This window comes from Dama dama, chromosome 26 (assembly GCF_033118175.1).
Source record: "Dama dama isolate Ldn47 chromosome 26, ASM3311817v1, whole genome shotgun sequence".
NCBI lineage: Eukaryota > Metazoa > Chordata > Mammalia > Artiodactyla > Cervidae > Dama > Dama dama.
This window is the reverse complement of record NC_083706.1, coordinates 50,392,480-50,406,877: the sequence shown is the minus strand read 5'-3', so window position 1 is coordinate 50,406,877 and position 14,398 is coordinate 50,392,480. Positions and strand designations below refer to the sequence as shown.

Sequence of the window (14,398 nt, the reverse complement as noted above, 5' to 3'; positions counted from 1 at the left end):
CGGCGGATTCTTCAGCACGGAGCCTTCTGGGGAGCCCTGCAGGGTATTTAAGTGCAGACAGCCAGGCCCGAGGAGGGACAGGGTGGGAGTGGAGGGCGGCAGTGGCCTGGGAGGGGGGCAGGACTCTGCACTAGGGGGAGCGAGACGCCTTCTTCCGGAAGGGATGCGGTGACTGCGTCGTGATGCGTCGTCAGGAGGACGGGGCGGGAGCCGGCGCCGGTGCCTGCCTTAATCCGGCGGCGGCACACGGAATGACGCCCCTGGTCCCAAGTCTTTCCGCTTCAGGGAAATGTAACCCGAGGGGCTTAGCCGAGCGTGAGCGGCCAGGGTGGGGGCGGCGAGGGGCGCGCTGGCAGTCCGAGGGGAACAGAGGAGCGGGGAGGCGGAGGGTCCGGCGGGCCGGCCAGAAGGAGCTGAGGCCTGAGGCCGAGCAGGATGGAGCGCCGAGATGTGCAGCGCGGGTCCCCGACGGCCCTGGCCGCAGAACTGGACCTGGAGTCGAATCCAGAGGACAGGAAGCGGGGTCCGTAGAAGGGGCGCGGGGCGGAGGGGGGGCTGCAGAGGGAGGAGCGGGAGTCGGGACCCCCACCTCCTGGAAGCGGGGGACCCCGCACACGGGCCGCTCCGCAGACACCGCGTCCTGAAGGCGGGAGTGGGCACCCCAGGTGATGGTGTGGCTTCCGGGAGGACCGGCGGGTGGGATACGGGGAGTGGCGGCCTGGCGGGCAGAGGAGCCTGGTGTCGAGCAGAGGAAGGAAGCTTCATCTCATTCGAACGTCCCCCAGGGACATGAGGTTGACGCGGGATGGAGGTACCTGAACTGGGTCTCATTTGCAAGAGTCTTGATGGCTTTCTAAATAGAAGACCCAGAGGAATCGGGTGGAGAGGGAGGTGGGAGGGGGGATCGGGATTGGGAATACATGTAAATCCATGGCTGATTCATATCAATGTATGACAAAACCCACTGGAAAAAAAAAAATAATAATAATAAAAAAATAAATAAATAAAATGCAAAAAAAAAAAAAAAAAAGAAAGTGCTGTGACCACCATGACGTGTCCCTAAGACCCACCTCGAGATGCGCAAGCCGGCCGGGAAAGGGGAAACACCACTGCGAGAGAAACATCGCCAATGAGCAGCTGCGCAGTTTCGAGAATAACCCAACTTCCCGTGAACTCGGCCTGAAGAGGGCCAGGTTTTCCCTTCAATGCAAGGCCAGCCAGTCATCATCTCAGTGGAAACATCATTACCCAAAGGGAACCTTCTTCTAGACCAGGCGGTTCTCACCGTGCGATCCCCGGGACCTGGAGATGTACGTTCTCAGGCCTGACCCAACATGTGCTGATTCTGAAACACTGGGTGGGTCCAGTCATCTGAAGTCTCACAAGCCCCTCCAGGTGCGTCTTCCTTTGAGAGCCCCGGGGCTGGAGGCGGATGGCAGAGACAGGACACTGGTTTGGGGTGAGGTTGGCCTCAAGACCAAACCAGCTCTCACACAGTCCTGTCTTGGGCACATCACACAAATGTTCCCAGCCTCAGTTCCCTCCTTGGAAAAATGGGAAAATAACTACTTCCCTCATAAGGCTATTTTGATGTTAATGGTAATATATTTAAAGGGCTTGGGATATATATATAACTGCTATGATTTTATCCCTGAAATTAACTTGGTATTCCAAATAGCCCCCAATAGCACATAATCTCAGACAGCCAAATAAATTAATGGTTCATGAATCACATATCTTGTGTGCTAAGTTGCTTCAGTCATGTCCAACTCTTTGCAACTCTATGGACTATGGTCTGCCAGGCTCCTCTGCCCATGGGATTCTCCAGGCAAGAATACTGGAGTGGGTTGCCGTGTCCTCCTCCAGGGGATCTTCCCTATCCAGGGGTCAAACCCGTATCTCTTGGGTCTCCTGCATTGGCAGGCGGGTTCTTTACCACTAGTGCTAACTGGGAAGCCCCAGTGTACTTTGTCACATAGTTTTTAAAAAAAAATCATTAATATTAAACAATATAACCTGGATAATGCAAAATATAATGTGGTCACTAGACACTTTAATAGACTCTAGCTATTAAAAGCTAGGTCAGATGAAATCTTCATTCCTCTAAATGGAGCAATCTCCTTTTTGATGATTCAGATCAAGGGGGGCCATTATAGGTTTCCCGTATTCATTTCACCCACTTTGTGTTCTGACCCTGCACTGGGTGAAGCAGAGTCCTTTTACAGGAAGACAGTTTCCAGGCTGGGTGCATGTGATGCCTGAGGTTTTTATTCTCCCCCATGGCTGTCTTCTTTGAACAAGGTCCCCTTATTTTCTGAGAGTCTTTCCATTCACATATACTACTAGTAAAGCAACTTTAGGTAAGAGAGCGTCAATACAGTTCTTTCAGGGGCTTCCCTGGTGGTCCAGTGGTTAAGAATCTGCCTTGAAATGCAGGGGGGCATGGGTTCAATCCCTATTCAGGGAACTAGGACCCAGAACAGCCAAAAAGAGAAAATAAAAACTCTTGCTGATTCGGACATCAAAAATACCTTTTCCAGCTCTCTCATCCTGCAGCTCATGACTGGGGGTGAGTTACTTAATCTCTCTGCACCTTCCTTCTCTTCTCTACAAAACAGGGATAACAAACCATGCCTGAGAGTGTGTGTGAGGATTAAATGAGCTGACCATTTACTGTATTTTCATGTCATCTGGTCATTTTCTTATTAGAAGAAAGTTTCTAAGCAGGAAAGTTGTGTCAATAACTCTACAGTTATACATAGTACATTGTTAGTTGTTCAGTCATGTCCAGCTCTTTGGGATCCCATGGACTGTAACCCACCAGCCTCCTCTGTCCATGGGATTCTCCAGGCAAGAATACTGGAGTGGGTAGCCATTGCCTTCTCCAGGGGGAAGAGCCCTGTATATATACATGCTGGACAGGGGTCACAGTCCTCCTCTGGCAATGCTGGCTGGTGGACAGCGGGAGCCTGATGAATGTGTTACTACCATTATTATCAAGTAGTTGAAACGCAGACACAGAAAGAGCAAGGTTCTCTGTGGGCATGGTTCTTGAACAATTTCCTTTACACTCCAGAAACTCTAAAACTTCTCTATTTGTTTTTTTAAAAATCAATGCCAAGTTAAATGAAATTACTTTCCATTTTAGTTTTCTCCTCGCCCCTGGATATTTAATACAATTTAATTAACTGTCCATGTGACTTCCCCACGGGGGTTTGCTTTGAAATCCTCGCTGGAGGACAATGTAAGGGCACTCGTTTCTCAATAAATGTCTCAAAAACGTTTCTCTTATTAAAGAACTAGCTATATTAAAAGCACACACTGTCTTCTCCGCAATCCTTGAACTCCCGTAAATGTGCTACCATTGATCTCAAGAGGTTCTGGGGCCTGGCCTTTCTGCTGGTGTCTGAGAGGCATCAGCTTACAGCATCCATCCCGGGAGCAAGAGGCACACATGTTGTCTTTCATCTTGTGCTGTCGGCCGCACGCTGCGTCCAGCTGGCAGAAGCCCCATGACATCAGATCCACCCTGTGCGTCCAAGGGGCATATGCCATCACTGGGAAAGGCGTCCGAGACATGACACTCTCAAGCAGAGGGAATGATGAGAGGGCGTGCGCTGTGCTCGAGGTGGGGAGCCTTGATCGCAACTGGGAGCAGACCCACCAACTTCACGTGAGCACCATCCAGACAGTGGATGCTCTGGTACCTGCCGGGGGTGAGGGGGTGCGGTACCCTCAGGCTCCCGAGGAGGTGGGCTCTAACTCCGGAATCTTCATAACACAAACAGCAAGAGCTTTACAAAGAGCTCAGGAGTCACCAATACCAAACTGTCTCATGGGTCCCCCTGTCCTAAGAATCAGGACAACATTCTTCTCGCTGGGCAGCAAGACTTGCTGAGGCCCTGGCTCCATCTAAGTCTTTACGTGGGCTTCCCTGGTAGATCAGTTGGCAAAGAATCTGCCTGCAAAGCAGGAGACCCCAGTTCGATTCCTGGGCCAGGAAGATCCACTGGAGAAGAGACAGGCTACCCACTCCCGTATTCTTGCGCTTCCCTTGTGGTTCAGCTGGTAAAGAATCCGCCTGCAATGCAGGAGACCTGGGTTCGATCCCTGGGTTGGGAAGATTCCCTGGAGAAGGGAAAGGCTACACACTCCAGTATTCTGGCCTGGAGAATTCCATGGACTGTATAGTCCATGTGGTTGCAGGGAATCGGAGAGGACCGAGCGACTTTCACTTTCACTACTTGGGTCTCTCACACTGGACACCACTGTGCTAATGGCTTTTCACAGAAAACTGCCATTTTACCAAATCTGTCTCTGCGTTACCCAAGCAGTCATAAAATAAGCTTTTCACTTCATAAAAAAAAAAAAAAAAAATCACGTTCTATACTATGATATACTAACTTGTCTTACAAGAAAAATCAAACAATTCTATTTTGATAACTGCTAAAATGCAACCCACTCCAGTATTCTTGCCTGGAGAGTTCCATGGACAGAAGGGCCTGGCACGCTGCAGTCCGTGGGGTCACAAAAGAGTCGGACACGCCTGAGCAACTGAACAGCAGCGACAACGGAGCTGACACCAAGGCAAGAAGAAAACGTCCTCCATAGTTTGGAGGAGGAGAACAAGGTGGGTGGTTTGCTGTTTCCTGCCGAGGAACCGGAAACACCCAGCCAGAGGCGTGTCTCTCACTTCTCACCTCATTTGAAGTCTCCAAATTTCGTCCCTGAACCATTTTCTAAGAAATAAGAAAACACAGCTTGTCACACTTATTTTCGGGTTTTATTACAAGTAAATACAACCCAAGTTAACAACAAAACCCATCAAAGAAGGTTCCTCCCAGTAACTTGTGCCAGAGCTCCCCGTCTGGGATCCGTACCCTCTGTGCTGTGACACCCGCTTCACTGATTTAATCAGAGACTAGGATTCAAGCCTGTAGAAAATATTCTACAGGAATCACCACACTCATCTGAGGACTTTTATGTTTCATTTCCCCGATCATAGTTTTTCAAGATAAGTTCTGAATCAGTCGTGCACTTTGAGAGACGTACTTGGTGGGGCCCATACTAGTCATACCATTGAAATGGAAGATTTTTTGAAAAAAAAAAAACATCACATTTATTTATTCACCTTCGTAAGGGTCCCTAAACTGCATCCCTCATTGTTTTTCTCTAGTATTATACAAGCACCCGCCCCCAAAGTTATTAATACTTGGTTTATTTACAAGCACAGAACAGTCAGAGCGCAGTAATCCTTCAAAAGCCATGTTACCCAACTCTCACTCGGATAAAAAGTCAGGCCAACCATCATTTACTATGCTTGTGTTCTTGTCCTTCTAGAGGGCTACACACCAGGAAACCTGACTTTTTCCTTACAGGATAGAAGTTTCCTTTCTTGGTTATAGTTGAAGAGGGAAAAATGAAGAAAAATGGAAGGGGTTTTATTCTGTTCTGACAGGTGGGCAGTGTTCCCCCACCCCACCCCCGGAGGCCTTGGAGGGCTCGGCTCTGCGCCCTTGAACTGCTGGGAGCCGGCCCCAGGCGCCCCTCGCTGACCTACGCCCTGCACCTGTGCCCGGCTCGGCTGACGACACAGACGGGCCCGAAAGCGCCAGGACAGCTGAGAAAAGCCTGCTCTGCACCGTGGACGTCAGCACCTAAAATTATGGCCCCTGAGAGCCAGCGGTCCTCCTCCTGCTGCCCCCTTCCGTGTTCCAGGTCGCATCCCCCAGTTAAGACTCTGAGGCTGACAGACCCTGGCAGACTGAGGTCAGTGGGGGGCTGCTGTACCCCTGCTCCAGGGGGCTGGGGGGACTTCCTGCAGGACCCCGGATTCATCAGGTCCCGTGGGTGTGAGGGAGAGGGAGACACAAGCCCTGGAGGGTTAAGCTGTGAAGAAGCAGCGCTGTACACGGTTATTAATAAAGCAAGGACCTAGGAATAAATCCAGGGAATTTGTATAAGACCTTCCTACTGAAAAGTACAAAACATCGTGAAAGGTGTTCAATTACACCTAAGAAAGCGCAGCAACACATCACATTCAAATGACACCAAATACAGCATGTTCAAAAATCAAAATTATTAAAATGTCCTTTTTCTCTAAATTAATATACAGGATTAATGCAAAAATGAAGCAGCACTGTTGCAGGAAAGAGCTTATTATAATCTATGAAGGTCAAGTTCAGGACCGGCCAAGCCAGAGTTATAAAAGGGGGCACATTTGTCACTCAATCGCTTTCTCATTTACTTCTTAATTTAACCAAGATTTTATTAAATGCCAATTGTGATTTCATCACAAGTGTTTACTAAACAGTCTCCACCCTCAAGAAAGCTGCAGTCTGATTCAGCACACAGGGAGGGTGGGTGGGCAGAGGAAGGGGACCAGATCCCCCAGGGCTGGGCAGGGGGAGGAGAGCAGGGGGGAAGGAGGTATATTTCTGGAACAGGTAACTGTTCGCTACATCTTTGGGCTTCCAGGTGGCTCAGCCAGTAAAGAACCTGCCTGCCAATGCAGGAGACGCAACAGGCGCAGGTTCGATTCCTGGGTCGGGAAGATCCCCTGGAGGAGGGCATGGCAACCCACTCAAGTACTCTTGCTGGAGAATCCCATGGACAGAAGAGCCTGGAGGGCTACAGCCCACGGGGTCACAAACAGTCGGACACGACTGAGCATAGACATAGCACAGCTGCATCTTTACATTAAAAAAAAAAAAAAATGGACCGGCCTCAAAAAGAAAGAGGAAAGGTATTTGGAGAAAAGGAAGCGGCACGCTCCCAGCCCGGGAAGGACAACCAGGCGAGTCCCGGAGGGGCTGCAGGAGGGAAGCCTGCAGAGGAGGGGGCCTGCAGGGCCCTTAGACAAGGTCATGGTGACCTTGTGTGCAGACCAAGGCGGGGACCGTCTTGAAGGAACCAGCCTCCCTACCATTGCACCAAGTGCTGGCAGCCTCTAAGAAGCACAATAAAATGTATATTTGTCAGGGGAGGCTCAACAACCCCCTCCCAGATCTCGGAGGCTTCACGTAAACAGTTTACATTTCACATTCTCGTGAAGAGGAGATAAAGGGGAGGAAGATAGAGGCTCCCCTTCCTGCAGGCTTCCAGATCTGATCCCCATCCCGTTAAGGACCTGGCCATCTCTGGGGGCTCCGGGATTCTCTGCACGCAGATGAGGGAAGGAAGGAAGAGGGGAGACTGCGAGGAAGAAGGTTTTCCTGACTCCAGGTATGTTGTTTCTCTCAACAGCATTGACCAGAACTCCATCACGGGACCGCCCCTACCCCAAGCTGCAAGGGGAGCTGGGAAATACAGCCTCGCTGCGCGTCTCAGCAGGAAAGGACCTCGGTACTCTCAGCCTCAGTGGCAATCAGTGCCCGTCAACATAGAAGGTGAGTTCATTAGTGATATATTGTGCTTGACCAGAGGCCAGCAAACTACAGCTCCAGGTCAAGTCTGACCCAGCATCTATCTTCTCTCTCCCCCTCCCCCACCCTGATCCAGCTCAAGACTCTATATGTTAACAGGATCCAGTTTTTTGAGCATCCCTTAGGGCCAGGCATGGTGATAGGCACTCTACATGCATATGGCAGAGCAATCACTAAGGGAAAAGTTATTATGTGTGTATGTGTGTTAGTCGCTTAGTCGTGTCCGACTCTTTGCGACCCCATAGACTGTAACCTGCCAGGCTCCTCTGGCCATGGAATTCTCCAGGCAAGAATACTGGAGTGAGTTGCTGTTTCCTTCTCCAGGATCTTCCTGACCCAGGGATTGAACCTGGGTCTCCTACATTGCAGACAGTTTCCTTACCATCTGAGCTACAGGGAAATTTTTGTGTGTGGGAGGGGGCACTGGGCAGCTTACAGGATATTACTTCCCTGACCAGGGACTGAAGCTGGGCTAAGACAGTGAAAGCGCCAGGTTCTAACCACTGGACTGCAAGGGAATTCCTAATTACGTCCATTCTAGAGCTGAGGAAACTGAGGCTCAGGCAGGTTCTTCAACTTGTCCTTAAAGCTGAAACACGGAGGAGCTGGGCTTTAGGCTGAGATCTCTCTGACCCCAAAGGACAGGGTTGTTCTTCCCATTATATCGGGGTGGCCAAAAAGTTCATTTGGGTTTTTCTGTATGATGTTACAGAAAACTGTCTTATGCCAAGGGTCTTTAACCCATACATAAAAAAGTACAGACTACCAGGCATGCCTTATCTGTTGGACATCCCCTGTGGTTTCACCCCTGCCTGTGCCCAAAGCCCCACTCCACGGCGTGCCAAGATTCCCAGGGAGTGTGGTGCAGCTGTGGGTACCTCGTTCCAAGCAAATATAGGGTTTTACTGTCAGCTGCCCATCTCTGGAGACCCCCAAGCTTTCTGCAAGTACACCACAGCACTTCATCAGATAAAGTGTGGGACTCCCGGTTGAGGAAAGGGCCAACGCTTCTGCCCCAAGGTCTGCAGAGTGTCTGGGGGAGCTGGCACTCGCTTCAACCACACATAGGCTGTTCCACCCACGAGGATCTTGTCACGGTCCTCATGTGGTCTTGGGGCCACCTGCAGGGGCCTTACATGTGTGTGAACAAGGATGATTACTGAACACCACTCCCATCTTTTGAGTTCATGTCTGCGGGCAAGTCCCAGGGATACCTATCAGTCACTGCTCCGGGGATATGGGATGCATGGCTACAAATAAATAAGGATGAAGATGAGAGCGTGTGCACATGCGACATCCTTCTCCTCGTGTATTCCTCTCGGGCGCCTCCTTGTCCCCGAGGCTGTAGTCAAGGTCAGTGCTCAGTCTGCTCTGACTCAGCCCCAGGCAATCGGAAGAAGGCATCCCTTCACCACACCTGTCACCACTCGCGGCCTTTTGCTATCTCAGGGCAAGTCTCTCTGCCAGGCCCTGAGCTCATGGGAGAAAGACTCTTAGCCATCTTCATACACCAGCCTAGCTCAGTGCCTAGCATATGTTGTTATTCAGTTGCTAAGTCATGTCCGACTCTTTTGCGGCCCCACGGGCTGCGGCTCTCCAGGCTCCTCTGTCCATGGGATTCTCCAGGCAAGAATACTGGAGTGGGTTGCCTTTTTCTCCTCCAGGGGATCTCCCCAACTCAGGGATTGAACCTGCATCTATTATGTCTCCCGCACTGGCAAGGTGGGGTTCTTTACCACTGACCCACCAGGGAGGCCCACTCAGCATAGAGTAAATGCTAAATAGATTTCAATTGAGCTTCATTGGTAATCTAATTAATAAGTTGCCAGAAGAAAGCAGGAAATGAGCTTTGGGGTTCTCATTTCTTTTGACTCTGGGGTTCAGATACACATCACTGCATGGATCTGCTTGGCCAATCTGTGGCCAATACCGAGTTGCAGACACCTAATGGGATGACTGCTCACTCATTAAGCTCAACCAACACACACACAAATGCCAAACACATAACAAACAACAAGTGAGACATCTGGGACACTAAAGGCTTCGGGGAGTGGAAATACCAGATATAAAATATAGAATTGGGCTTCCTTCGTGGCTCAGATGGTAAAGAATCTGCCTGCCAACGCAGGAGACCCAGGTTTGATCCCTGGGTCGGGAAGATCCCCTGGAGAAGGGAATGGGTACCCACTCCAGTATCCTAATCATATGTAAAACATTTAAAGGAACTGAAAAATGGAAACACAAAAATGAGCAAGCAATAAGAGGCTACCAATACATGACCAGGGATATCTGAAAGATAACAAATATGACTTTGATAAATGAAAAAGATAAGGGCTGAAATAAAAAACTTCAATGAACGCATTCAACAGCAGATTTGATAGTGCTAAATAGAAACACTGATCTGACAGATAAGTCTGAAAAGCTATCTGAACCATCATACAGATACTGAAACGGGAAATATGAGACAAAGCTTAAGAGTCATAAAGGACAGATAAAGAAGGTCGAAATTAAGTCTAATTAGAATTTCAGAAGGAAAGAGTAGAAAATAAGAAATGAAGAGATAACGGTTGAGAATTTTCCAGAACCCACCAAAGAACTAAAATTTGAAGTTAAAGAAAATACAACTGGTTCATTCAACAGCTATTTACTGAGTGCTTACTATACTCCAGGGACCTTTTAGAAGCAATGGATAAATACAAAAAATACCCACCTAGGCACAACCCAAGAGAAAAGGACAGTTAGACTGACGACAGACTTCTCAAAAGAAAATGAGAGCTTCGAGGCAGAGCTCACATCCTGAAAGAGCTAAGTTAAAATAACTGGCAAAATAAAACTATTTACCTGGCAGAATTACCTTTCAAGAATAATGGTGAAATAAAGTAGTTTCCATAGAAACAAAAGTGGAGAACATTCGCCATCTAGAGATACAAACTAAATAAAAATGTTTTAAAGATGTATATGAAAAAGAAGCAGGGAAAGTGAAACGGCATGGAATGATGAGTAGATAAAGGGCAAATGTGAACCAAACATACATGATCTACACAAAACCCATAAATTAACAATGAAAAAACAAACCTAGAATACTGGCTGCTATTGCCTGTGACATAGGAGCGACTGAATGAAGGTGTTTACGATCCTAAACTGTTTAGGAGAACGCTGCAGTATTCAATGCAGACTCAGTTAAGTAATCTTGGTAAGATTTCAGGGGTAACCACTGAAAGAATTGAAATGAAGAATCTAAGTGCCACAACAAGGACCTACCGTAGAGTGCAGGCAACTATATTCAATATCCTGTGACAGACTACAGTGGAAAAGAATATGAAAAAGAATGTGAGTACACGCATAACAATCATTTGCTGTAGAGTAGAAATTCACTGTAAATTAAGTATACTCCAATAAAATAACTTAAAAAAATATATAATGAAAACTAAAAAGAAATAAAAGGGGAGAAAGAGAAAATGAACAGTCATAGTCGATCCTTTGAAGTAATAATAAAATAGATGCTCTGGTGAGGTTGATTCAGCGAAAAAACCAGGGAAGGCACGCGTCATGTTAAAAAAAAAAAACAATAGAAAAGGAAGATCTTTCCCAAGGGCCCAGAGCAAACGAGAAACTCAGCTCAGAATAAGCCGGGAGCCTGGCTAACCTCCACTCCCCAGCACTCACAGCAGTGTGCCTCCACGCGGGTGGGACACCAAGGACCAGATGCGCATGGCTCTGATGTCTGAGGCTGGGCTCCTGTCCTGGGATGGATGTGCAAGAAGCAGAGCAGAGACACGAGAAACACCAGGACAGCCCCCAAGATCAAAGCAGGCTCCGTTTTCTTCAGTGGGGCAGCCACTTCCTTCAAATGGACCTTCATGTTTTGTGTGTGGGAGAAAGAATAATCTAGAAAGGGCGATTCAATCTGTTTTTAATGGTGCTCTGAAGCCTTGTTCCTAGTGAGAGAGGAGCCCCCCGCTCCATCCTCCACCAAGCAAGTATTTCAAAGTCTCAGCACCAGTTTCAAAGACTCACTCCCTGGGGAAGGAACTGAAATATCTGGGTAGCGAGGGCCTGGACTTGTCCACAACACATCACGCTTTCTTCCGCCCAGTGTCTGGCAACCAGATAAGGCTGAGATTCAGACATCAGAAAAGTCTGTGTTGAGGACTTTCAATGTAGGTGAAAAATCCACTGCATCGCCTAGAGCAGGATAAACAGGAGGCAGAGCTGGACCAAAACAGCCCGGCACTTGGCATTGACTTCTGATTTAACCCCTTGGTACTTGTTTTGCTTTGGAAGATGAAAAAAGGGGTGGCCGAGGTTTCAGTGCCCATTCTGCAGTGTTCACGCCGGGAGCACAGACAGCCATTCCCACGACAGGGAAGACAGCCGCCCCATCTGCAGCCGCCCCATCTGCATCGTATCATGTTCCCGACACCGAGAAATGAAACAAAATGACTCCACTGGTCAGTGGAGACCAGGATAGTAACTAAGTAAACAGGAGGTTCAACAAGATTTCTTGCAGGTTCTGAAGGGTGAGTGACCCGGCATCGTGTTGCATGGACCTGTTCCAAGGACTCCAAGCACCACCTGGCCCAAAGGAGACTGAGTCACAATCAAGACCCCCTGGATCCAAACCCAACTTGGCTACATGGACGGTCTGGGATGCTAGCTGGTCCCTTCACTTTCTCTTGCCTTAGGCTCCCCTTCTGCAAAGCTGGGACAATGCTCTCTTCCTTGCAGTGGTGCAAGGATTAAATATGACAGCCACAGGCGGTCATTCTGGAATCTGAGCTCCCCTTCCACCTTCTGAGCTCTCCCAATTCACCCTCCCTTTCCATGATTAATATGTTCGAGTTTTAAGTCCTTGAAAACACACTGTGTACACTCTGTGAGTCAGAGATAGAACTACAGTTCCTTTCATCACTCTGATAGAATATGAAAAATAAGCCCGAATTGGATCACATGCAAAACCGAAGACAGCAGTGTATTAGCAGTGAAGAACTCTAAGAGGGAAGGAATTGTTCTAGATGCTGAACCTCCTGAATAGACAGAGGACTTCCTCTTAGGAATCAAAATATTAAACACAAACTAGAATAAGCAAATAGTTTTGGACCAAAAGAAAATAAAGAATAATCTCTAACATATTTCCAAAATTTGTCAGAGGCCTTAAGAGAGGATTCTGGATAACATTTTACTTTTCCTGGAAGATTTTTGTCATTGTGCTGGTCACACTGAGAAGAGCCATCCAGTGATGTCACTGATGGTGCTGGTAGGACCACAAAGGGCTTAATCCAACCCCTGATACTGCAGATGAGAATGCTAAGCCCAGAGAGGTCAAGCCATCCACCCAAGCCACACAGCCACCTGGAGGCAGTCCCAGGTCCTGATGTGCGGCGCTCTCATCTTCCACAGTGCCTTTTAGAGCTTCAGAAGACTTCATAACCATCCCTCTTCTGAAATAACCCTGGAATGCTTGACACAAATCTGTAAGTCCAGATTAAGGTATCTGGGGTTAGAGATCGCAACATCTCTCCTCTCTGATGTGTGTGGGTCATGTGTTCAGGGGAACCCACTGCAGTGTATGTGCCTGTTGCTTTTAAGGGTCATTTCATTCTTCATTTGAGATTCACGTTTTCAAAAATCAAGTGTCTACTCTCCAAGGGGCATCTTCTGGTTTGCTCGGAAAGTAGCATTAAGCAGTCATGCTGGATGGAATAGAAGCAGCCACCTTGGATGTAACTCGAAGGAAGTATGGGTGATAACACCTTCTCCCACGCCCATTCATTTCAAGAGTGAAATCACTAACAACACCAGTCTATAAAGCAGTCCTGATGGTGACCCACGAATTAGGTAGAAATTAAAGTACCCCAGACACACGCTGATATGGCCTGACCGGGGTTTGATTTCTAGAGCTCTTAGCAGAGGACCTTACACAGCGTGTTCACACACAGAGCGTGCATAACCTCAAAGATCGACAATCCCAACACCAGAGAGATGTGGTCACCAGGCCAAAGAACACTGTTAACAGGCAGAAGAGGTGCTGCAAACCCTGAAGCCAGTGTTTCCCACATAATTCAAGGTGGTCCTTCAACACTCCTCATAACAATCAATTAAAGACATCCCCCCCCCCCCCAAATTGCCTGGGCACATTCAATCATTTGTTAGAAATCCAACCAACCTGTGATTGCAGACAAAGTTCAATAAAACTGCTCATCCCATGCACCTTAGCTCAGTGGTTAGAACGAGCTGAGGTTAGAACGAACCAAGATAAAGATGCAAACTGCCAGCCTGGGGTTGAGACAGTCCTGCCGCCAAGGGAGAGGGCACCTAACCTGCAATGCCCTGCTTCCTTGTGAAAGTGAAGTCGCTCAGTCGTGTCAGACTCTTTGCCACCCAGACGTAGCCAAGAAGCCTGTGGGGACTGCCGGCACCAGCTACCCCAACCATGAGGAATGCCCCCGCCTGGCCCCCAGCAGCCACCCACAGTAAGTGGGGTCTTCACTCTGCATGCTTTGGGGGGGATTTTTTTTTTTAATTCGAAACCTCAGCTTTCCCAACTTCTCTCAAATGTTGCTCTTTGCCCCAAAGGAGTTTTACCAAAATCATGCTGCCGGGATAGCCTCGACCTTTGTCCTTTTGCATTTCAGATAATCACATGGGTGGCGCTGCCTTCAAAATTGGATTTCTCCTTTCTTTTTTTGCCGGCTGGTGACTACCAGCCGGCGCGGACCTGTTTCGTGTCGCTCGCTCCAGACTCTGCGGTTCTCTACCCGCGTCCACCCTCTCCCTTCCGACTACTTGCTCACACACAGCTCAGAGATAACACGCATCCCATTGGATGCTCGGATCCCGGAGGAGGCGTGCGCGAAGCATCTTAGCCCTCGGCTTCTAGGGCAGTTTTCGTTCACCCACTCCTGCAACCAAAGCACCTCTCCATTAACACGGAATTCTCCAGGCCAGAATACTGGAGTGGCTAGCCTTTCCCT

General features: G+C 48.6%; 1 protein-coding gene across 3 annotated transcripts in view; it reads right to left on the bottom strand.

The window, feature by feature from the left end:
- SLC22A3 (solute carrier family 22 member 3) overlaps positions 1 to 14,398 on the bottom strand; it is a 93,921-nt gene that overhangs the window by 78,748 nt on the left and 775 nt on the right. The window lies entirely within an intron of this gene.